This window comes from Cavia porcellus, unplaced genomic scaffold (genome assembly GCF_034190915.1).
Source record: "Cavia porcellus strain 051 isolate PalLab524CR breed Dunkin Hartley unplaced genomic scaffold, mCavPor4.1 scaffold_3, whole genome shotgun sequence".
In the NCBI taxonomy this organism is placed as follows: domain Eukaryota; kingdom Metazoa; phylum Chordata; class Mammalia; order Rodentia; family Caviidae; genus Cavia; species Cavia porcellus.
The window spans coordinates 46,384,180-46,410,826 of NW_026947486.1; the positions used below are offsets into that span (position 1 = coordinate 46,384,180).

Consider the following 26,647-nt stretch of genomic DNA (forward strand, 5'->3'; position numbering starts at 1 on the left):
TACCGGGATAACAGTAATAGGTATCACAGTATATTATGGTATCTTTATAATAGTTGTTCTTTCAATCACGTATATCAAAATGAGATGAAATATAGAACACTATAGAATTTATCAAAACAGAATATTGAATAGAGCAGTTCCATTATTCAGAAAAGAGCAAAACAGTAATAAAAATATTTGCCTTCAAAGAAATGGTAGAAGGAGGTCCCCCTTACTTGCTATGGCCAACCTCTCAGGAGATGCTCAGATTTCTGGTTCCCATTTGCTAATGGGCGGTGGGGGGGGGTAGGGGAAGTGGGATATTTGATTCTAGGCCTAGCAGTAGGTTCACTATTGCTAAGCAGGGAGGCAGGATGGTCATTTGTTTTCACAGCATCCTCAGTTCCTCCTGGTGTGGATCTCAGGAGATACTGCTGGCTCTCCACCTGGAAGGGCCTCAGTGGGCCACACTGCCACCACTTACCAGGGAGGGGAGGTGCTTGCTTGGCTTCCCAGAGTCCTAAGTTCCAACATGGCGTGAATCTCAGGAGACCCTGCTGGTTCTCCCCCTGGAAGGGCTGCAGTCTGCCACTCTGCCTCTGCTTACCAGGGAGGGGAGGTGCTTGCTTGGCTTCTCAAGAGTCCTAAGTTCCAACACGGCATGGATCTCAGGAGACCCTGCTGGTTCTCCCCCTGGAAGGGCTGCAGTCCTTTTTTTTTATAAATAGATCTTAGTAAGTCAAAATGTCCCCCCATTTTATATATAAAGGCAGAGCCATAGAGCTTAGCTTTTGAATTTATTTGATATTTTACCTTTCCTCTGTAACTGAACAAGACAAAAGCTTGCCACAATTAAGCCATCCATTACTTAGATACGATGAGACATTGGCCCAGTGGAAATGAATGTTATAAGTGCACATCTCTGCTTTAACATTAATTTTCTGTGATATTTGAACTATATTTTTCCTTTTTTCTTTAATTTGAGAGCTCAGACAAGTCATTGCTTATCTCCTATACACAATTATTTGACCAAATTGGAGTGAAATGTAAGAGATTCTGAGAAGCTTTCCTTTGATTCTGATCAGGTGTTGAAGTTCTTTTATCTAAATAGAAAAGATAAATGTAGTCTAACTCTGGAAATTTCATCATTTGACATTATTTCAAAATATATGAAGATTGATTTCTATGAGTTATGTGAGAGACAGTAGACTGAAACTTCAAAGATGTGCTTTACATAAGGAAGGTGACATACTTATACTCAAAGCTTATTTGGTTAAAGTAGGCATGAGGAAAATGAATATATCAAGAGAGAGGAGACACAAGATAACAAGAATTATGAATGTCAAGAAATAAAAATAATATCTTCCTGTTCTTTACTTTTTAAACTTCAGCCATTCTTATTAGGTTCATTGCAAAATATTCAATTGGAAATCTTGCCTTAAAACCATGCTTAAAATCTATCCCTTACTCTAACCATCTAGGATTTCTGATTTCTTAGAAATTTTACATCACAGGGGCTGGGGATTTAGCCCACTGGCATAAGCACCTTCCTTGCAAGTGTGCAGTTGTGAGTTTGATCCCTGGTACCAATAAAAACGAAAAAGACAAAAAAAAAATTTTACATCATTAGGTATGATATTTTTAGACCCTTATCATATATGTATATATTTAAGAAATTGTATAAACTCACATAGCATCTTATCTTTTTCTTATTAGACAGTAAAAATTACTGGAAATTGGTATGTTTTCTTTGACTATCAGCTCCCTTGTATTCTTTATCCCTCATTCCCCCTTCCTCATCTGTATTTGATCCACATCTTCATTTATCAGACATTCAATGATGTGTTTTGGAGGAGAGACTGTCACAGTAAACCACAGATACATCAAAATGCAAATAACAAAATTATCTTAAAGTTTTGTACCAGTTATTTCCTGGGCCTTTGAATATAGAATAAAAAGACAAATTAAGGGTCAACATACAGGCCCAGTTCACATTTAGATTAATTTATCCAGTTGTTCTTATACTTTTCCTCACCTACTTAAGACCATAATCTCTCTTCTTAAATTTCTTTTATTAGTATATGTTTGTAGTACATGATATTTATATTCATTTCAAGGAATAGATGCATATACTTACCATAAAGTATCTTGATTCTTTTATTGCCTTTTCCTTCTCCATTCCCCTCCCTCTTTATGCATCTAGATTTACTTCCTCCATTTTACACTTTTTAGTTTATGTTTGCAACAGATAATGATTGCATTCATTGTGGTAGTTGGTAAAGTACATGATTCAGCTTAGATCTCTTTTATGTGCACTTCCTCTTACCCACCCTTAGTCTCTTGATACCTTTCCCATTTGCAAGAGGTCTATCCCATCTGCCTGTTTCCCTTTATCAAATTTTTATTTTGCTCTTTATTTGTATTTTGAGTTTCTCACATGAGGAAACAAATCATATAGTATATAAGCTTATGTGTCTGCTTTATTTTACTGACCTATGTTTCCAAGGTGCATCCATTTTCCTACAAATGTCTCAGACTTATCCTTCTTTATAGTTGAGTAATATTCTACTGTGTATTGATAACATATTATAAGAAGTTTTTCTGGACCTTGTTGTGGTATAGTGGAGTCCACAATTTTAATCCTATGGAAAAATTATTGGAATTCCAATAGATAATTCCAATCTACCACTTACAGTGAGACTCATAGTAAGAATAAAGAGATAAATACGTATCTGTAGTTGTGAGGAGCCAAGGGAGTCTTAAGTCCAGTTAGAACAATGGTTAACCTGAACAAAGTCCTCAATCTGGGGCCAAACCCATGTTTTATTAATTCATGAACAGGGCAGTGGCTTGTGGACGAATGATTGTGAGAATATGTAGGTGTTGTGTATCTAGTTTTATGTATGTAGGTGTTGTGAGCTATGCTAGGTAGGAAATATTATAGCACCTCTGTAAACATGCAGAGAGAAGTAGGCATGAAGCAAGAGTAATCTGCATAATACAGCTTGAGGAATTATCTTGTGTTTTGAGGTTGGTGCTTCAGCTTTGATGTCTAGTCTTCATGCCCTAAGACATCATGGGTTCTTTCTCAAGCCTCAGTATCAGCCAACAGTGAGGTGTAACTCAGCCTACCTTATGCATACTTGTTGGAAACTATAGGCCTGGCATCACTGACATGTTGCATTGCTTTAAAGAGTACACATCACCACCTCAACTAAACCCATTTGTATTATTTCAAGTGAATTGAAGGGATAAAGATATCAAGGAGAGTCATCCTAGTTGTTCTTCATACCATATCTTGTTTATCATTTGCATATTGAAGAACGCAGAGTCTGCTTCCAAGATTTAGCTGCTGCCAGTTTTGCTGCTATAGATACTGTCTTTATAGCAAGCCTAGAAAAAAATTAAGCTTGATTCTGGCAGTTTGATTTTCCAATCCTGGGATCTCTCTGGCTTTCCATTATATTCCATTTTGATCATCTACTAGCTGCTTTCTCCGTATAATAGATATTCACACTATGGTTGTTGAGTACGTATATTCCTAGGAAGATGAGATTTTTATAGCTGAGGCTATGTATGGGTATGTGTTTCAGGAAGTCAGTCTCTTTTCACTCAATTCTACTAACAGTAAAGAGAAAACCAGGTTTACCAGAGCTTCGTGATCACAGGGATAATCATGGCAGCAAAGTGTAGGTAGGTAAATAGGAAAGTTATAATTCCACATTTCTGTAAGGAGTTGGGTATTCATTTCAATGTTAGGATTTCAAAGATTTGTGTATCCAAGAATGCCCTAGGCATAGGTCATTATTACCACAGACCTATTGAGAGCTACCTAGGGGTTATCTTTAGATGGAGACATTTCCACTTTGGTACTGGAACACAGCTGAGGAGCTATGAGGAGGATTGTACTGACTACTACAGTGCTACATCATCTATAGAAAGGAGCAGAGAGCATCTGACTTCCTCAAAGTCTCTCTGGTCTGTGTTTTCACAAACTGAAAGTTGAGTGCAGCCACCGAATTGGAGGACTATACACTACGGCTCTATAAATAGAAAGGAAGGTTTCTTCTGTTAATGTGGAGCTTTGTAAGATGTGTGAACAACCCTTTGCATAATACATCACTAATTGGAGAGCAAGAGTGAAGGGCAAAAGAGAGAAAGAGAGAGAGAGAAGTACACACACACACACACACAGAGAGAGAGGGAGAGAGAGAGAGAGAGAGAGAGAGAGAGAATGTTTATGCTGCCCTTTAGAAAACAGAAATGTTCAGTGGGCCCACAGTAGTTTAAGTATTTCACTCAGATATCTCACTACCATGTTGGAAACATGGTAGAGGTTAAGAAATCCTGAACATTTTAATATTTTCTTCTACTTTCGTTTTTCTTTTGAGTTTTGTCTATTTGGCATTCTTTTTATATACTTTTTTCTTCCTTCCTCTTGAATTTCTTTCTTCCTTTCTTTCTTTGTTTTTTGTTTCTTTTTTTGACTTTGGAAAGAGGATAAGACTGCTTGTTTTCAGACCAGGGAGCAAAAATTGATGTATGGATCATTAGAATCATCATTGGAGTGACTGTCAATGATCTTTTTGGAGATCTCCAGAGAAAAGAGAAGCTCAAATGGTAGGTTCCAATTTTTAATGCCTAATTAGCTCTCAACTGTGCTTTTCATCTGTGATATCTATAACTGTACCCTTCATAGGATGTATAGAATATCCTGTTAGAGCTAAAGATGTTATGCATATGATGAACCTGGCCAATCCTCAGGTGTTGTTTTCTTAGTATTTGTAGAAACAAAAGTAATTACACAGTTGATTGCCTAAGGTTGGAGGGGAGACAAATTCTGAATTTGGAAAACTCTAAGTTTGAGTTGCAGAGGATTCTTTGTAGTGTGATATCACATAAAATACATCTTTGACAATTTGTAATTTAACTTATTTGCCTCTAAGTGAAATTATTTGCATTTCAGGCAGTAAGATTTTTATCTACTATTTGATATAATCCTTTGGAGACAGTTTGTCTATCAAATGATTAAGCCTATTAACTTTGTGTAATTTTGAAAATGAAATATAATGATTAAAATGATTGTCACAACATCTCAAGAACTTTAGTAACATGAATGCTTTCTCTTCTCTGCTTGTATAAGTCACACATATTTAACTAGCAAACAAAGCAAATTTTTGCTTTAAGCCAGCACATTTTTGTAATTAATGTTAGCTCTTAAAATTCTATTTCAGAAAAAGCAGCTCCAAAGTGTTTATAGTGAGTGAAAGAGGAAATAAGATAGTTAACGGTTGCTCTGTTTCTCATAGATAAGCTATATCTATACAAGAGAGTAATCAGCACATTAAAGTGTCAACGATAGATAAAATTAATTTGGATTAAATTTACATTTCAGATGCTTATAAATGATGTAACTTATTTTCACAAAATGTAAGTGAAATTGTTCTCTGCTTTGCATGGTATTTCTTGTTTGGATCCAAAGATACAATATTTAGAAAAGTATCTTTTAACTTTAAATCAAACATGAGTCTATCAACAGCATATAAATACTAGGAGCTACATTTAGAAACTGCAAAAAGAAAAGTTAGGAGTAAAAAAGAAGAAAAAAGCATTAAGATCTGCTTTGTGCACATATAAATTCATAGCCGTTTATGCATTGCAAACATGTACTAATAAAATTTTAAAAATAGAAAAGGAAATGATGGATTCCCATTTGAGATAAATACAGGGATGAGAAGGGTAAAACTTGATTAAGAATTGAATCTTAAATAAGTTTACTGTTCCTTTGCTGTCATCAGTGATGTGTACAGACATTTTTTTATCCTACTTTAATCTATCTAGCGTTGAAAATTTTATAATTTTTATTTAATAAACAAAGCTAAATATTTTTAAAAGTTGGGTCATTCAACAATGTAAATTCATTCCTCTAACTGCTATATATCCTAGGTATGGGGAGGATGGTATCAATCCTAGGGATGGGGTTCACCTTCTTTAATTCAGGCAAAGATTTTACCAGTCACACTGGCAAATACTTGGATCATGTGAAATCCACTTTCCACGGTTTGCATCCAACATGGGATACATTTATAATTACAGCATTTTTTGCACTTGTGAACATATGTACTGATCTAACTTGCTATGTTTACATTAATATTTCTGTAAGTATATCTGGTTTATCTATTTTCCCAACACCACTGTATTATGGAGCTGAGTACTTTAAAGGAAATTAAACACAAAGTGAGCATTGTGCAAAAACAAAACAAAATTAAAAATTTCACTGTATTATGCCTGAAAACTGCAGGAATGAACTTGAATATTCTCTTATTTACTAGATAACTGACATGAGAGGAAAAAGAAGCATGCTTCTTTTTCTCTCAGACACTTTTAGCACAATATACCCAGAACCAAAAAGGAAATGTAACTCCTTTTCCTGTCCCCTACCAACGCTGAAAAGAGAAACCACAAATGAGCCTCTTTATCTCGCTCATTAATATTATCACCTTAATTCTTGCTTTTTAAATGCTTTTCTGTCTTTTTAAATCTTAAGAATCTGTCTCCAGATAACTGGAAAGGGAATAAATATTATCAGAAAGTACATTCTAACCTTGTCACTCAATGGAGCAGTGACAAATGTCAGAGACACTTTCATGCTTTGGAAAGTAAAACAGATTAACGGTTTTCACTTTAACAGTTGGAAAACCTGAGACTTAGGCCCTTGAAGTTATGGAACAAATATGTCTGTGAGTCACTGAGAGACAAAAGATTAGAACCTAAGTCTCTTGGGGCCTAGTACAATGTGTGTTTCATTTCTTCCAGCTGCCTTACAAGACTTGTGGATTAAGAAACATCATTATTCATTGGAAAATATTTCAAAATCCTTTGGAAATAACTCAAGTACCTCTCAATACCTGGCATACTTCAGGTTTCTTTGAAGGGTTCCAGTATTTTAGTACATTTTGATTTTCTGAACATCATCATTGTTTTCTAATAGAAACAAGAAATAATTACTATCATTACTATGCCTATAGAAAAAAAAATCCAAAATGCAAATGAATACTGCAATGTAACATCAACTTAGAAGTTGTAGGGTTATGGAAGCTTCTGTGCCCTCTCTAGTGACAAGGCAAAATTTCTACAACAAATAAGATGAAAGAGACTACACAAGAAGTTCTGAGGTACAGGAGATTGCACATTTGTGAAGGGAGTCAAGCTTTCAAGATGTTTACCTGGCTGAAATAGACATGTGGAGCAAATTGGCAAAGAGTAAAGTATGAAAAAATCTAAGTAATTACAGTAACTGATGGTGTGTGAACCCCAAAGATGTTACAATAGCTACTTCCTTGGCTATCGTTAAAGTTTGTCACATAGAAAGGTACTATCTGATATTTAAAAATTAAGTTGAAATTTTTATGTGATCTGTTATGATGAACTATGTGGATCATGTGGAAGCATGTGTTGTGCTCAGAGTGGGAACCTGGGCTGTCAATTCAGATTTCAAAGTCATCTACATCTGCAGCTGCAGCTTCATTTGCATTAGCCAGGAAACAATGTAGACCAAGTGCCTGAAAATAGTGAAAAGTGAAAGACATTATCAAAATCAAGTCTGTACATCGTCTGGAAACCTGCATATGGGTTAGGAACTTTACTATCATTAATTATCTAGTGAGGAAACCTAAGATGAAAATTTTGCCATCATTAGTCATTTGGGTCACATAGAAGCATGAGATGTGCTCAAATTGGGAACCTGGGCTAGCAATTCACAATTGTTTTCGACTGGGACAACATAGTTACTATCTCGTTGGTGATATAAAATGTGTGCAAGTCAAAAATCTTTCAATTCCTTTCTTAATTGTGGACAATATACCTGTTTCTTCCAAAATGTATTATTTAATGCCACATTAATTTTGGTAGACAATAGCAAGATTTTTCTCCCTATTCTCAGGAACAGAGAAAAGATTTTAATATTTCATTTTGTGCTACCAGATAGTCCTTAGAAGCAAATTACTTAATTTTATGTGGCATAATAATTCTTAGAATTATAGGATAGCTATAATGACAGCAATTTACTTTTCTTTAGGTGATTCTAGATGACTAATTAATTGGTTCTTTAAAATTAAAAGTGGGAAGTGTTTAACTCAACGGTGTGAAGAAAAATTAGCAGCATGCAAAAAACTAGATCATTTTTCTATTTATTAGATGTTTTTACAAACATCATAATAAATATGTTTTACAAACTTATCAAACATCACTAAGGTTAAGAGAGACAAAAACACATGAAGGGATTTATAAAAATTGACATGTTAATCTATACTTTATTGGTCTCTATTAATTCTATTATCAAAGTTGTTAATCATTTAATCTTCTAAAGATATACTTATTTAAAAATTTCCCCCATACCTTGCCCTTTTGGGTCTAGTTTTGATTGGATCTGTTTGATTGTATCTTTTGGGTCTAGTTTTGATTGGATCTGTTTGATTGGATCTTTTGGGTCTAGTTTTGATTGGATCTGTTTTTGTTTCTGCTATGATCTTTTTCCCCCTCTTAATCCTAACATCTTATTCTGAAGGTAGAAATATATCTTTTCTAAGAAAGCTAAGTGTAAAACTAAGTGGGTACTAATTTTAATATTTCAAAAATAAACTTGCTCTAATAAAAGTAAGTTCAGTGATTTGACCTAGGATTAGTCTCTGTGAGGAAGAAGCAGTAATAGTGGAAGCATTTCATTTCGTTATCAAAAACAGTCACAGTCTACATCAACACATCTGTTAGAACAATGAATTTTCCTCTGAAAATCAGTGACATCCAAAAAGTTTACAAAACTAAAAAGAAATAGCTGCCTAACTGAAATGCAGCATAAATATGATAGATTACATTGTGAAGTGGCCAGTCTAAATAACCATTTGGGGTTATTACAGAAATCAAATTCAGAGTTCAACTTACCCTGAATGAAAGATCATACTCTGGAATTTGGCCTACTCCTTTGCTCTGGCCATCTTGCTAAAAGTTTCCCTTAAGCGAGGATAGTATAAAATTTCCTCAGTTTTTGACCATGAAATTTGACTAAGCAAAATATTATTAGAACATTTTATAATCTCCAGTGAGAACAAGGCTGCTTTTTAGAATAGAAAATGGTCTGGATCATATTCAAAGTAGAATTACTTGCTAATAACCCATCTTGATTCTAAGTTGAGTTGTAAGAATTCCATATTAAGATATCATCTGTGTATCTGCTAAGGCATTTTCTAGGAGAAAAATCATTCAGGTAATTTAAAGCTCTGATTTCTTAGAATCATTAAAATTGGAAATCTTTGTGATATAACCCAATAGAGAAAGATATTAAGATTAATTACGTGGGTTAAAACTTACCCCCTGACTAGGACTTGTGTCAAACCTGTATGACCAAAGTAAAATCCCAGGCTACATTAGTCCTGAAGGATGTTGACATGATGATTAATCATACTGGTTTCTCTCCAAATATTGTTATACTTCCATTATGTGGGCTGAATGAATATACTGGAAAAAGATGTACTCCTTCTCTTGTCCTTTTCATTAAATGACATTTTAGGAATTTGGAAATAATTTCAACACATAAAAATGGAAGATAACAGTGAATCAATCACCCTAATACAATCTAAGACATATTTGCAAGCTTAAGACACTTTTCACAGTTGGAACAAAGAATATGAAACACTTTAAATAAGTTGTGATCAGTTTATTATATTTTATTGTAAAAATTTAACAAAGTGATAAAATGAATTTATTTTTATATCTAAAATTTATTTTTAAAGTAAAATTTTAATTTCAGATAGTTCTCTAGTGGGCATGGAGTTATAGTTATTTAAGTTTAGAAACTTCATTTTGAAATGGAAGTTTTGTTTTTCTTAGTCTCATTTCTAAGCATACTGTCTTAATTTCTTCTTGGACAATTTAGGTTTATGCTTTGTTCTTTCCTTCAGTTCAAGGAATTCAATCTATTTTCCTTAATGAAAAGGAAATTTTCCAATGTAATTTAGGATTTTGGAGGTATATCTAGGAGTTTTCAGACCCTCCTCACAGCTTAGATGTGAGATTCAAAGTAAGTTCAGTCTTTCCATTGATTTAAGGTCATCATTCAATTCAAGCTGACCCTGAGCTGGTGATTTTTTTCTGTAAAATTTATACCCTTTTCTAATCAAGTATCTACCTAGTAATTACTTGAGAAAAATATTCACTAAGCATCTATTTAATATCTGGGATTTAGCATGTCTTTACAACTTATTGACATTGTCTCTGACTTTGGTCTTGAGTATTTGATCAATAAAAATAATTATGATTCTTATTTATCACACATTTAGGCTGAGCTAAAAATTAGCAAGATGTCTTAGATTTTGACAATATCTATTATTTTCTCCATTTTAGAGATAAGGAAACTGATGTTAAAGATCTTAAAACCTTGCTCAGTGTTATACTACTGCCTTGGTTCAATTTAAAACCCATGTTTATTGAAGCATGAGTACCATACAAAAGTTAGATATATTTAGTAGAGTATCAAACTCAGTTATATTGATTGTCAAAGTTCTTTCCATTATGCTATGCTGTCTCTAGGTGAAAAAGTCACAACTCTTATGCTTAGATTTTTCCAATTGAGAATCAAAAGAGTTTGTAATAGAGCAAGTTAAAGTGTATCAATTTCACAGTACACTTTTTAAAAAACTAGATTTAAACTAAATGAGCCTAGAAGTGAGGGAGGAGTAAATGAAACATATAAAATAAGTGAGAATTAATTTACAAACATTATAAAAAGCACAATTGAAACACTTTAATTTTTTTAGCTAATGTCCGTGGTACACTTACTATGTTTCCAGTGTGATATAGGTAACAGGAAGCATATAAAATGTAACTATTATCTTCATAGATTTTATTCACTTAGGGAGCATAAAACATTATGTACAAAATATTACTGCGTAAAAGGGTTTGAAAGTTCCACAACTTCATGACATTTTTTGCCTTAAACAAGACCACTAATTCAACTGAACTTAAGTTTATGTGACAGGAAAAAGAGATCATATTAATTTTGTATATAAAGTCCCGTGCTTTTTCACAAATTCCATAGAATGAATGCAGAAAGCCAACCAACTACATATGTAAATAAAATCTAATTACATTTTTTCTGAACCATTCCTTTGTATTGATTTTTAGTTGCACCTAAAATCTTACTTTTCTAATTTCTGACAGAGCTCTATATATACAATTCAAGCCTTTTACTTTTAACCTTCATGCATTATAGATCAGGTTAGAGATTTAAAAAACCCTTTAATAAGCTCTAATATGATCCTTTTATCCTTGGTGAAGTATGCACTTGAAATATTTATGAAGAGCAAAATAGAAATTCTGCAGCTGAAAAAATACAAAAGAGAAGCGTGAGTTTTATAGGTCAGTAATATCACCACTTTTAAAAATGGTGTATGTAATAGCCCAACTAACTGAAGGTTTATTTTTGGGTCTATACCCTAAAGAACGTTCTAGATGGCTTCCCATTGTACATCTTAATTTACCAATTTATCTGCTGTTTTTTATCACTAAGTTTAGAGTAAAAGGGACATTTTTTTTAATCTTCTGTGATACCTAGCATGGCGACTTAATTTATAACAAACTCTTACTCATAACTCCATTCTCTCATTCTAGCTTGATAGTTTAACAAACTATAACAGCAGGAAGTGGGCCAGAGTGCAACAAATTGCCTTATTTAATTACTTCTTTTCAGTCTTGATTGTCAGTTGAAGTGGAGGGACACAATATAAATAGTGTTTGTAGATTTTTATTTCTATATGGATTCAGGGAGTTAGAGACAGAGATGAAGAAAAGAATGGTTAATAATATCTTTTGCACATATTAAAGAATATTGTTTCCTTCTTACTGCAAAAAATGAAAATAAAAAGGAAATAATGGGATAAAGTGTAATTCATTTGTGTAATACTTTCATTTTATTAGGAGAGTCTTGGAAATACCATACCTTAAAAGGACTAAATTTATAATGAAACAGTTCAGTCAATTTAGCAAGCCTGAGCAAGATATCATTAAGTAATGTGGACCTGGGAAAGATGGGGTGCCGTTTTTTGTTCCTTTAAATCACACTCCACCATAGGAAGTTACCTCCAACAATTGCAAGAACACATTTAAAGCAACTTTGCATAGAAATCAGTTTATCTCCTAGAAACACCTGTGCTAACAATTAAAGACTGGCAATGTCTCCTTTCATGTGTATCATTCGGGGAAATACATATGGGTATAACTACTTAGAAAATATTGCTGCCTGAGAAAAAGAAAACTTCTACTCCATGTTTTGACTAGAACTTGTGGGATTTTTCTGGGATAACTTAATATGATTAAGAGCCCCTGTAACCACAGCGTGACTTGTGAACTTTGCCACCGACATTTCTTCCTTCTCTCATATTTCTCAAATGTATCCAGATAAAAAGGATATGTTAGAAGGTAAAATGATTCCTACTTATTTGCATTTTCCAATGCTCAGGGATAAGCATAATTTTCTGCATATATTCGTTTGCCAATAATAATTCATTTCTTGAGGGGTTTCATTGTCCACCACTTGAAATTTCCTAGAACTTTGTGAGAATCTTCTCTATTCTGCTGTATCACTGCTTTTCTATGTTCTTTCAGACAATAATCAGTTAATCTAGTCAGATTCACCACTGCTTCCTCAGGAGACCCCATTGATCTGATTAACAAGTTCCACTAATCCTGGAAAAAACTATACATACTTAAATATGTTCTTCATATATGTTCCAATATTCTTTTTGAAAGAAAACTCTTTCACCATGTGTTCCTTGCTCAGATACTGAGAGGCTCCACTAGCCACCTGTTACACATTTGCTGATCCACTAAGTAGATAATCAAGTAATGGCCAGGTTCTAGCAGTCAAGATATGCAGTGTTACAGAAAACAAATGGCCATGATCTCCGAAGAATTTGGTAAAATATGGCATTTTAAATTAATGCTTTTTGAGTCATATTGGACACTGAGACAAAGAGAAAAATTAGATATACTGATTTTAACTTTATCATTGTGATATGTTATCATCATGGCTATTTGCATTAATTTTGATTGGTGAGAATATTGCATTTTAATAATACTTATTTTTGTTACTGAAGGTTTTGGCAACCTTTAAGTCTTGTTACATACAAGGAAATTGCCTCACTCATCTTACCCTTCTATTTGTCTGGTTTAATGAGCTTTCTGACCTACCTTTTAGGGTTCATAATGGAATTAGAAGACCAGGATCTTTATTTCCAATTTGAATATGTCTAGGTATAGACTATATAAATGGTTTAAATTTGAACAATGTTGATATATATATATATATCTCATCAGTTTCTATTAGTCATTTGTTGAGAAGGAAAATTACAATACATGTAAGTGAATTATATGAATGTCAGGCAAATTTTTATTCATTAATTAATGTCTCCAAGAGGGGACAAATTTAGAAGAAGCAAATTTCAGAATGGGGAGATTTACAATGCTTATTAAAATTCTTCTCCCATATTTTTGTTTTGAAAAGTGTGTTATCCAACTACTAACCTAGATAGCTAATCATTGCTAGAAAACACATCTGGTGCTTCAGCCCAGTTAAAACTTATGAGCATAATACTGTACAGATCACTTAAACATGAAGGAAAATGACCTTAACCCTGGTGACATTAGGTTGCATCCCTAATCAGGATGTCAGTATTTTAATAACCAACTACATATCCTGTACTCCACTTGTCCTATGTATTTGTAATGTGGATGTTTAACTTGCACATTTAATATAAGGGCTCTTGGGCGAGTCAGTATTTTCTTTCTAGTTGTATCTTCTCATAAAAGAGGAAAGACCGTATAATCAATACCACTTGAGCCTTTTTTCTGTAGTAATCAGGCTGAGTGCAGTTTATAGCTCAGTGAGACAAACACAGAAAAAAGGATACCTGCCCAATGCATAACACATTGGTAACATGAATGTATTAGTGATTAATAATAAATGCAGTAACCTACACAGCCAATGACATATTTCCATTGTCAAAAGTAAGTATCTATTACCTAAAATGAAGTACTAACCTTCTTTTGGACATATTAGAGAAATTAGTGTTTAGTTAACATGAGATACTTATATTAGTATACTTACTGTGATAGGAATTTCAAATTAACAGGAACAATTCAAGTGCATTTTAATTTATTAATAGACATGAAAAATCCTAAACAAGACACAAGCTCTAGCTTTAGAGAGAAAGAGAAATAGAAAGAGAGAGAGAGAGAGAGAGAGAGAGAGAGAGGAGAGAACAATAATCTTTAAAAGTTAGGTGGTTAGAGCTACTCATTTCAAAGAAAAGAGGATTCAGAGAAATTACAATCACAAGAACGTTCAATATCTAAAAGAAAATAAGAATTCATGACTTTTCATCTTTAATATAGTATTCTTCAGTATACTAATTTGCCTTCATTATGAATAACTTAAAAATATATCACATTTTTATTTTTAAAGATATGTAACTTTAGAAGTGGTCACTTTGCAAAATTATATGCTCATCCCAACGATATTGTTTCCCCAGTTATTCTAATGATTGTTTTCTTTGAAATTAGCTTTGCAATTGCTTTAGGGAAATCATAATACTAATTTTAAAATATTATGTACATAATTCACTATCGTTGTAAAAGGAATTTTTTGTTTGATATCTAATTTCATTGCCCAGACTTAGCTATGAATAGTTTTTGGTTGTTTCTAAAAATTAAAATTCCCTCAAAAGACAAAAAATATTTACTAAAGAATATGATATGAGTTTTGGATGTGATTCTAAAGGAAAATTCCCCAAATTTCCTGAGCAATAGGTATACAGTTGAAATAAACACATGGGCTTTTAAAATCATGGTTTAGATGAGACAAAATTCTGTTTTGCTCTATGATAATTCCGTTAAAGGAAATATTACCACTCTGGGTAATATCATATTTTAAAAGTTTCAGGTTACTGATAGGATAAAGTGGTGTGTGTGTGTATCTCTATGTGTTTTTGTGTGTGCTTGTGTGTGTGATTTGTGTATGCCTGTGAGGTATTTTGTTTCTTGGATCACTTTTCCCAGATAGGTATCATGGTGTGATGTTTAAGTTATGGAAATAAAATGGTTTGGAGACATTGTCAACAGTTCAATAGTTGGGTAGACAGAGCTACGCATAAAGCAAAGCAAGACAAATCAGAAGTTTTGTAGGAAGTGTCATATAAATCCAGTAACAAGAAGAAAAAGGATAAAAATTAAAGAAGATTTCGAAGTTGAAATATTGAGATATTAGTGTTATCAATGATGTTTCCAATGTTAGGAAGAACTAGGAAAAAAGTTCTCAATTTTAGGTAAATTCATTCTTAGAATTGTTAACTACTTATTTTAATCTTCCTCTTATCACATCTGTGAAGCCTTGCCTAATGACTAATGGTTAGATAAGAAAATAGGTAAACAAATCACTGAATCAATGATGGAAATGATGACATGACCATTTGATATTATCTTAAAAATAATCACAGTTCTTATATTCATAGGTACACTGCACCTAATATAACCACAGAACTAAACAACTAACCTTCCTAACTGGTAGAGTTGTGTTTCCATTTTCTTTGCATGTGACATATATTTATTTTAGTAAGTTCAGTAGAAGTATTTGAATCAAAGTTATTTGCCATGACTTAAGTGTTAAATGTCATTTAAAAATATTTATTAAGATTTTATGAAATAACACTTTTTAAAATTTTATGAAGGGAAAAGATGAAAGATTCAATGATGCCCATCTTAATGAGACTCAAGATGTAGGTGGGTGCTTAGTTTTCACTCCAGTGATACAGTCATCAAAAACCAAACAAATGGGGGCTGGGGATTTAGCTCAGTGGCATAAGCGCCTGCCTTGCAAGCAGGCAGTTGTGAGTTCAATCCCTGGTATCAAAACAAAACAAACAAACAAAAAAAAAAAACCAAACAAATATTGCGCATAATGGTATTTGCTAAAAAAAAACTATTTACTTCTTGTCAACAGTTTTGGGTTAAAAATGCATTTTCTTTAAATTTTCACAACATGCATTTATGGGAAGACAATTAGAAACAAATAATAACAAGTCAATATCTAAGTTACATCTAAATCCAACCTAATCTAACTTAACTCTTACCAGTGTCCAGGAATCCACTCTTATACTCAGAGTGGATAATGATATAGAGAAATAGGCAATTGGCTTAGAGCAGAGATAAAAGCAAGAAAATAAATAGGTATCTTTAAGTAGAAAATATATTATCCTTTCTCACCTGCAAGTTTTGGGGACCAGTGGTTGTTCAACATACTTAGGGTACCATGTGAGGTCTCTGGCTGTGATAGGGGAGGAACATGTCATTTTATGTCTCATGAAGGCATCACATTATGCAGAGAAAGCAAAAACAACATGGATTGCCTCAAATAAGGCATTATTCCATTTCAGTTCATGTGAATAAAGAGGAGGTCTTTTTTTTTTTTTTTTACCAGAAACTGAATTCAGGGCTTCATACTTGTGAGGAAGACACTGTGTCATTGAACTACATCCCCAGCCTAAGGAGGTAATTTTTAAAATCTGATTTGCTTTCATTTTTACTTTCTTTGATCATAACACAATGTGTCTACTTCAAAATATATTTCAAAAGTTGAGGGTTTTTTAAAGGACAATAAATGTGTTTTTTGAGTTTTATGTTTGGCTTAGCTCATGACTTGCACACAGAGATAGTAAATTTCTAGTTGGTTGACCTTTTAAAAAGGTCATAAATGTACACTGAACTTGAGAAGCCACCGTGGGTGTGAAGGAGGTATGTTTGTTTTGTTTTGATTGCTTCTTGCAAAAGCTTTTTAGTTTGCTTCCCAAACACTTAAGCAAGTATGCAATTATTTTAGAGAAGTGATACAGGAATTCCTAATTGGTTCAGTAAGATAGTGTGCAAAGTACTTATTTTTATCCATTAGCAAGTGACTGATAAAGATGCCCTAATTTCTCAGTTGGGGAAAATGGGTGGTGGAGGGGGGAGGCTGCAAACCTGCGAAGAAAAAAAATCTGAATTCTATTCTCAATGAATTAAAAAGAAAACTTTTTAAGAAAGTGGCTTTCATGACCTCCAAAAGATTTTTCCAGGATCAAAGCTTAAAATGGTAGTTAAAAACACTACATTTAAAAATATTTTATAACTTAAATGGCATTTATATGCCATGTTGTAAAGATTACTCAAAACTTGACAATTAGTGTTTTATATGTGCATGAGCATTTGTATTATCTCTTGTAAAAGTAAGCATTATAGGAGAAGATATGAGTAGGATAGAGTTATAACTCTCCATGAATTTACCATCTGTGATTTTATAGACAGTTTAAAATAACATCACACAGGATAAAACATATCAGGCTGTTAATAGAGCCACAAAACATTATGTTAGAATTCAAAAAGAGTCCTAGTTCCAATTTGGATAACAAGTAAACCTTAGAAAAGGAAATGAGATAATTAAAATTCTCCTTCAAAGAATTTTCTCTCCCATCAAGGTGAGAAAATGGAATTGAGAAACTATAATGTAAGGGCATTTAAACTAAAGTCAATGACAGAGACATTAAGGTGTATACTATGTGCTAGGAAAGACTGGCATGGTGAAACCTATGGCTTTCAAAAGAGTATAAAGAGACATAAAGCCAGAATGAGAGAGTAGGACTTTGAATGTTGGATTTTTAGACTTTTGCAATGCGGGTATTTGAAGGACTTTGTAAAAGTGCATGAGATACATCACTCTGTATCTGATAAAGACATTTGCAGAAATATCTCAGTGTAAAATTACAAAGTCAGCTATTCAACATATTAAAAAGGAAGTAGAGCTAGTGCTTATATTAAAATGTAAACAGGGATAAAATATGGATGCTTGTTATTCTTCTGAAATATTTCTGAGTATTATTGATGCTATCCTGAAAATATACAAAAAGTTTGCATTTGCCAGTGGGCATAATTATTTTCTTCCTATTTGTTTTGTGAAGAAAACGCCACTCTGTCCTTCCAATCAACCACAAATAGAAGTTCAATGTTTCTTAAAAAAACACCTGCAAACATTTGGGAAGAAGGCATTTTTTTAGTCCCAGTAGATATTGTTTGACACTACAGATTTCAAGAAAATAATAGATACATTTTTGCTGATTTTTAAAATTTATTACAGTAAAAGATACATCATCATCAATCCCACCAGAATGCTACCCACCACTGTCTTGAACACATCTATCTCATCATTTTTGCCATCCTGTGAAGAAGCGTTCTGGAAGTCCTCCCCCATGTCTCTGTCAGGTGTGATCCAAAATAAGGTAGATGGGGTAAATGTCACCCAACAAAAATGCAGATACAAACATTATGGTCTACATTCTCTCCCACCTTATTTATTGGATCTGGCACCATGCAACTTCTGAATGTCCTCCAAAGTTAAAATGACCATGAAAGGTGAAGTTTTACCTGATTGAGGCGCATCTGTCCCAGAAATTGTTAAGAATGGTGAAATAAATAAATGTGCTGGTTTGTTTTGTAAAGCCCAAAGAACAATAGTACAGAACCTTAGTCTGGCAGTCCTCCTTCACTAACATAATCTTCAGTTGTATTTTCTTCCATTTTAATGAAATAAGGAGTCACCAAAAAATTGTGTTGCAAATCGTGTTACTCATTGAAAAATTATTTAGTAATAGCACGAACAGAGGTTGCAAAATTCTAGGCAAACGCTGATTATACATGAAGCTCAAAAGTCTGGTATGATCCCAAACTAGATTGGGGATAAGGTATATGATCTTTCAGAACATTGAATTTATGTACTAGAGAAGAGCAAAACTATTGGATCTCTGAATCTACTATTTGAGAGATTGTTGTAGTGTTAGGGCCGACGCCGCAGGGAAAGAGACCCCAAGGACTCAACTCTTGGTGAGGGAAAAAAGTTTATTTCCATGTGCATGGGGTCCCTCAGGCAAACGTGTGCGGAGGGGCCCCGAGGGGAATCTGTGCAGGGTTTTTAAAGGTACAAGCAGGAGGCAAGCAAGTTTACAGAAGCAAATCGCATTGGTTAATTTTGAACGGCGCAGGACTTGGCTAACGCTGATTTGAGGGTCTGGGGCTGAGTAACCATGGAGACCGAGGGTCTTGGGTTGACCTTAGAGTGCCAGGTGCCCCCTGGTCCTGTTTATGCAGTACATTCTTTTGCTTATCTCTATCTTTACAGAGAACAGAACATCTAGTGGTTAATGACTAGCAGAGACATTCCTTTCTGCCCTGCTCTGATTATCTCCTGGGAAAGGTTTAGGGAGTGAAACATTCCTTATAGCTCTGTTCTATAGCTCGGGGGGGGGGTTACATTACAAACGGGGAGTCGATTCTCTCATTCCCCCCTTTTTCTTGTGGATGACTTTTAATCTTAAAGGTCCTGTATGGGTAAGGGATCATATTGTTGACGTAGCACCATAACTTTTACTTGAGAAATCTGGGCCCTCACAAACCAGGTTACTCGGTTAATGAGGCAAGGGGCTATAGCCATGACTATAATGAATCCGGCCAGGGGTCCCAATAAAGGGAGGATATAGGGCAGAATTGATTCCCGGAAAGAGAACATTTTGGTTTTACTTGAAGGGGGCTCTCATACAAAGATCTTTAACAATAGGTTTTTTTTGTTTACAGGGGGACCAAAGCCGCCGTGTAAGGTCGGCATCAATGTTATCAAAACAAGCAAGCTAAAACAGTTTATAACCAGCATAATCTATGTTTTAGTCAATTTTTAACTTTAAGGGTTACCAGTCTGTTGTGTAGTCCACTGAGTATGTCCCTCGTTGTTTGCTGTTTCCAGTGGCTTTACATGAGTGTAGTGAATCCGCGCAGTTTTTCTTGCTACCTTGATGGCAGTGAGGGTACTGAGCACCACGGTGAAAGGTCCTTCTCAGCGGGGTTTAAGGGAGTCACGGTGGTGACATCGAACCAAGACTGGAGTCCCTGGGGCCTTGAGAGGCGTCTCTGAAGGCAGGTCCAGGTGTTTTTGTCTAAACAGCTGGTGGATCCAGGCCAACACAGGTTGGAGTGTCTGTAGGGACTTAAGATCTCGATTAGTAATTTTAGCTAATTTGTCTTTTGACAATCTTGGAACCAATGGCGGGGCCCTCCCAAACATGGCTTTAAAGGGGGAAATTTTGGAAACATATGGGGTATATTTAGCTCTTAACAGTGTAAAGGGAAGAAGGCTCATCCAATTATCGCCAGTTTTTGAAAACAGCTTAGCTAAAATGTCCTTGAGACTTTGGTTTATAAGTTCTACTTGCCCTGAGCTTTGTGGCTGATAGGCACAGTGGAGTTTTAATTAATCTTTAATGCCTGGGCTAACTTTTGGGTGACTCGGGCTATGAAAGCCAGGCCATTATCGGACCCCATTGATAGTGGGAGGCCAAATTAAGGTATGATCTCATGTAATAGCCTTTTAACTATCACTAAGGCTGACTTAGATTTAGTAGGGAAAGCCTCTACCCAGCCAGTAAAAGTGTTTATTAATACCAAGAGATAGCGGTGTCCCTGTAAATTAAGTTTTACCATGTCTATGAAGTCTATTTCCCAATGTTCTCCTGGAACAATTTCTTGATGTCGGGTGGTCTCCAACGCAGAGCTCTTGGCTGAGTTGACTAACAAGCACTGTGGGCATCTGGAGCTCGAAGAGGTGGTCAGTTTGTAGAGTTTTGGAATAAAATACTGAGTTCTGAACAATTCTGCAAGGTGAAACAGCTCCCACCCTAGTGCCTCCAGTAACAGTACTTGTTTATCAGGTAACTGGTATTAGCCCCTTGGGGTGGGAGACTTTATTCCAAGTTGAGATGCCAACTGTAGGTCTTTCTTTGTGTAGACTAGTTCTGACAAGGTCAGAGGACTAGTATCAGAGCAGTTACTTTCTTGGTTGACCCCTCTGATGTGGTTGTTATTTTTCATCTCTGGTTGGGTGAGCCTTGTAAGGAATAGCAACCCATTGAGGCAGCCAGACAGCTGCCAGCAAATCTAGAATCTGTGGAGCATTTTTAGATGGCTTCCCCGTATATGTACAGTAGCAAAGGGATGTCTTCAGTAAAAAAAAATGTTTACCCTCTTTTCTGTGGCTAGTTTTAGCCTCTCAGTCAAAGCAACAAGCTCCGCCTTTTGGGCAGAAGTGCCAGACTCTACCCGCTTAACCCAGAGTACCTCCTTTTCAGCGGTCACTGTTGCCCCGGCCACTCGTTTGCCGTTTTGGATGAAGCTGCTTTCATCGAACAGTTGTCGGCATTTCCCAAAAGCTGGTCAGTAAGATCAGCCTGTAGGTTCTGCTGCAGTTCGAGGATGTCAGCGCACTCATGGAGAGAGGTGTCCTTTGTTCCTCCGGATCATCATCAGGCATAAGGGTGGCTGGGTTTAAAGCTGAAGAAGTCTTGAATATCATTGACTGTGGGTCTAGAAGCAGGGCTTGACAGTAGAATTTTGGCATTTGAGAGCCTTTTTTCAGGAGGGGTTTTGATAAGAGTCTCTAAACTGTGAGAGGTTACCACAGAAATCACTTGCCCAAAGCATGTTTCTTCGCTTTCTTAAATAACATTGTCACAGTAGCTAGTATTTTAAGGCAGGGAGGCCATACTCCTGTTACTGAATCAAGTCTTTTGGAGAGGTAGGCTATAGGCCTCTTTTAAGGGCCAATGTCCTGAGTTAGGACTCCTTTGGCAATGTCTCTGAGTTTATCTATGAACAAGGTGAAAGGCTTGGTAACGTCAGGGAGTCCCAGGGCTGTGGCCTCTGTCAAGGCCCGCTTGAGCTGCTGGAAGGCCTGTTTATATTTATCAGTCCAGTTCAGCGAATTTTGAGTTTCTCCCTTATGGGAGTCATATAGAGGCAAGCTTTTCAGTAAAATTTAGCCTACAGTATCCAACTGTCTCCAGAAAGTCTTGTCTGTTTTTTAAAAGTCTTCTCTCATAGAGCAATTTTAACATCTTGGCTATCTTTTTGTAAATTTTTTAGTTCTCAAAGACCTTTTTGTGCTATCTCTATTAACTGGCTGAGGGGCATTTTCTTAAACCTCTTAAACCTTTGCAATTTTTGTCTAACATGTGGGGCCCACTGAGTTACAAAGAGAACAACTGGCAATATTGGGAAACCTTCTTACCTCTGGATGTCCAGTCAGGGTGGCACAAAAGGAGAACATGGTTTTGGCATTCCGGATCAGAGAGCCGGCTTCATCTGGATGGCACACTGCTTCTTGTCCAAGGGTGTCACGTGACAGGCCATCATTTTACTAAAATTATATTCTTAACAAAAAGGGCTTTTTTACAGGTAACAAAATTGTGCTGCATAATCTCCCAGATGTTCACAGCACATGTAAGAACTTGTATCTTATTTTTAATATCACCTATAATCTCATTTTAATGAAAACATTTTGCAGCAAAGTACAATCTTATGTATATTTTTACCAAAACTGATCTAATACTGTCAAATTCTGAACACATTTACTTTTTGTCAAACCTGTTATTTGTAGTACTATAAACCAAGACAAATAAAATTCACATCCTCTTGAGCCTTCTACAACTTACAATAATACCTCTCAAACTAAGCTTTAATCTTTTTCCACATTCTGGCATAGCCAGACACCTTTACTTGAAGACCACTCTCTTTGTCCCTCTTTTTACTATTACCAGTCAATTACCTTTTCTCTCACTTTTCAGACAACATCAAAACTCTCAACAAAACCCTTGAAGTCACCTTTTAGTAGTCCAAAACATACTTATTTACCACATAAAAATGTTGTATTTTAAAAACAAAACTATAGCCTTTTAACTGGCTCAAATAGAGTACCGCCTGGTTTTTACTTGGCAAAGTTGACATGACTCTTAACAACCATAGATATACATATATATGTGCACATGTTTACATTTTCACCAGAGAGAAAAAATACTCCTTTTAAAAGGCATGCCGAGGTTGAAAGCAATCAATTGAAGTCTTACATATTAAACAAGGTGCCACAACATTAAAGACACAAACAAAGGGAGCTTCTTGCACAGTTTGGTGAGCTAAAGGAAGTAATTGAATCTAATAAGCCATATGGATCCTGCAACAGAAATGGGCAATAAGCCCCTAAGTTAGTAACAAGTTTAAACAGGCAACCAAGGAGAGGGCGGAGGAAGGAAGGGTTTTACCCACGGTGGGGGCTTCTCTTTGAGGTCCTGCCATACCAAGATGTAGGTGACCCAGTCGGGGTGGCTCTCTCGTCCAGGGCGGAAGATGATGTTTTTAACTGCTAAGATGAGGGGAAGGTGGAAAGTCCCCTCCGGTGGCCAATCCACGGAGAATGTGGGCCACTCAGACGAGCAGAAAGTCTGCCATTTACTTTTTTTAACCTGAAAGGAGAGATTGTGAGCCCTCTCTCGAACCTCCGACCAATGGTCGAGGGTGAGGGACAATGGGGACGATGTCATTTGTCCCATGGTGTTCTGAAGACAAAGAGTGGTTAGCGTACGCGCGACACAACAAATAACCGTTCACAACAGTCACAACACACAGGACAAACAGGCCGGCCACCTCACTCTCACGCATTAGTTTCACACCAAACGAGTCACCTTAGGGGGTGCCTCCAGATTGGCCCGGACGGACCACAGATTGGGAATGAAATTCCCCAGATTGGCCCAGACGGACCACAGATTGGGAATGAAATTCCCCGAACGAGTCACCTCAGAGGGTGTCTCCGAATTGGCCCTGACGGACCACAGATTGGGCCCCAAACCGATAGGAAAATCCTATCGCAGACGGTGAGCCACGGAAAACCGTGTGGGGCGTCCCCCGGTCACCAGAGAACAGAGAACAGATAACAAAAACAGGTAACAAAAATTGCCCCTAGACCGGAGCCGTTTGGCTCGGGGCGTAAAATACCGGTAGATTGATCCTCAGAGTAAAAATAAGAAGCGACCGGTCGTACTCACCCACCGCAGAGCCGTTGAGGTCACCTTCCGTGAGACGTGCTATCTCGGTGGGGCCTCCAAGATGTTAGGGCCGACACCGCAGGGAAAGAGACCCCAAGGACTCAACTCTTGGTGAGGGAAAAAAGTTTATTTCCATGCGCATGGGGTCCCTCAGGCAAACGTGTGCGGAGGGGCCCCGAGGAGAATCTGTGCAGGGTTTTTAAAGGTACAAGCAGGAGGCAAGCAAGTTTACAGAAGCAAATCGCATTGGTTAATTTTGAACGGCGCAGGACTTGGCTAACGCTGATTTGAGGGTCTGGGGCTGAGTAACCATGGAGACCGAGGGTCTTGGGTTGACCTTAGAGTGCCAGGTGCCCCCTGGTCCTGTTTATGCAGTACATTCTTTTGCTTATCTCTATCTTTACAGAGAACAGAACATCTAGTGGTTAATGACTAGCAGAGACATTCCTTTCTGCCCTGCTCTGATTATCTCCTGGGAAAGGTTTAGGGAGTGAAACATTCCTTATAGCTCTGTTCTATAGCTCGGGGGGGGGGTTACATTACAAACGGGGAGTCGATTCTCTCAGTAGGAAGAGGAAAGAGATCTATATCAAATGTCTCATCTTACTCAGTTTTCACTAACTCTTGTCAACCAATATATGCAAAATGTCTCAGACAAATGTGAGAACAGTTCTGATGAGGATCTCAACAGTATTTGACTCTTCATATCTGGGACCAAATAATTCCAGACTTAGAACAGAATGACCCCCAAGAGAATATGACTTCACATGGGTTCTCAGAGTATGAGTACAAAAGACAATAGATTTGCTGCAACAGTTTTTGCAATTAATATAGTAATCTTCTTACTTTTTCCTTCTACTATGTTTGAGATGTCTCGAGGACAACAGATACTTACCCCCTCATGCTTTTCAATAATAGGTCTGCTTTTTAATGTGTCACCTTACAAAGAAAGAATAGACTAGGTAGAAAATTCATTAGAGATGAAGTGCAAAATTCCCTACCTCAGTGTAAGCTAGGGGGCATGTACCAAAACAGAATTGTTATTACTGGTCGAAGATCAGTCAAGGACTCCAACCATCATCATTTTAACTGAAACTTCAGTTTCAGGAGTCAAAAAGGTGCCTTTGAGAACCAAGAATTACTATAATATTTACCCTTGTTCTACTAATCAGAAAGATTATACTACTGGAATGAAAACTATAAGGTCTCAGTACTGGTTTCTGTCATGGGATCATTGCTCAAGTATTTTAGAAACTCATTTTCTGAAGTAAGATACAAAGCATACTCCTCCAAAGTCTTATTTAATTGCCAGAGTCTATTCTCAAAGGACAAGAATACGGTAGAAAATTGAAGAGCAACCAATTAGAATACTGTTTAGCTTGAATATCAGAAAGGACACTGACAGGATTCAGAAAAATCATATAGGTTTAGTGTAAATTGCTCCATGAAGGGAGGCTTAAATTAAATAATCAGAGCTAGTGATGGACAGTGTCTTGTCCTTTCCTCCCATAAGCCATTAAAACAAAATCAAAGGAAAGAATTTATTATATATATTTAAAGTTCAAGTAGATTTTCATATTTTATATTAGTTGTCTAGCTCTTATAGTAGGGGACATTTTTAAGAATAGTTACTGAGAAGTGAATAATTCAGTTTTATCCCTTGTGTTTTAATATTCCAAATCACAAAATTTAAATCATTTTGTGTTAGATTTTTTTCTGAGGTTTATTAGGACCTCAGAGTATATTTAGACAGTTTTATACTATCTTCTGGTTTTTAAAATGCTATAGATTTAGGATAACAGTGTGTAGAAGACACCCCCAAAATACAAATAAAATACAGATAACTCTGGAGGAAATACTACAAAACACAAACACAGAAAGCTTATACAGTACAGTAGTTAAAAAACAAAGACTTGCAAAAGATTTCGGATCTTCTACATGTGCTTCTTAATTTCTGTGCTTATGAGAGGTACTTAACATTCCCCAGGAAAGGCTGTCTGGCTTGAATTTTTGGACCTAATTTTTAAAGGTGGAAGAATGGCATTTCTTTTTAAGCTTTTCTATAGAGAAAAACATTTGTCTTTAATAAAAAGGAAATTTGAGCCTTGTTAACAAATGGGGAATAATTATTCTTTCTTTTATATCTTTATTTTTATTAGTACACGTTTATAGTACATCATGATTATATTCCTCATTTTGTACCTCAAAATCATTCTGTTAGGTAGTCACCTGTACCACAAACCATAATCAGCTCTGTAATCAAGCCCTGGGGACTGATTTTTTTTTCTGTTCCACCCTTACCCTTTGTATGAGACCCTATAAGGCTGAGTTATTCTACTTTCACAAGCTGATAATTCTGTGGAACAATAGGTAGGGCACATTCTCAAAGAGAAAACTGAAAAAGGACTACAAAGGTGAAAAAGAGCAGAAAGATCTGATTAACTTGGAATTTAGTTTATTTTACATAAACATGAAAGCTCATAACTTCATTTAAAAATGTCCTTTCTTGTCAAAATGCTCAAGGTCTGAGACCGATTGTGAACATTTAGAAGACACAAGGAAAATCTTCATAACAATTTAAGCACTGTGAACAGGAAGAACATACAGTTTTTTCAGTGTAGCATAATTTGTTACCTACTCATCACTTCCACAAAGTAAAAATATCTCAAGTTCAA

General features: G+C 35.8%; 1 protein-coding gene across 4 annotated transcripts in view; it reads left to right on the top strand.

The window, feature by feature from the left end:
• The first annotated feature begins 4,057 nt into the window (after window positions 1–4,057).
• Window positions 4,058–26,647, top strand: part of Gpr174 (G protein-coupled receptor 174) — a 47,862-nt gene continuing 25,272 nt past the window's right edge. For 2 of the 4 annotated variants that reach the window (XM_063246128.1, XM_063246131.1), the window contains exons 1-2: window positions 4,058–4,599; window positions 16,505–16,575. The gene's annotated coding sequence lies outside the window, so the exon portion shown is untranslated. The remainder of the gene's footprint in view (window positions 4,600–16,504; window positions 16,576–26,647) is intronic. The other 2 variants (XM_063246130.1, XM_063246129.1) reach the window with 1 other exon arrangement.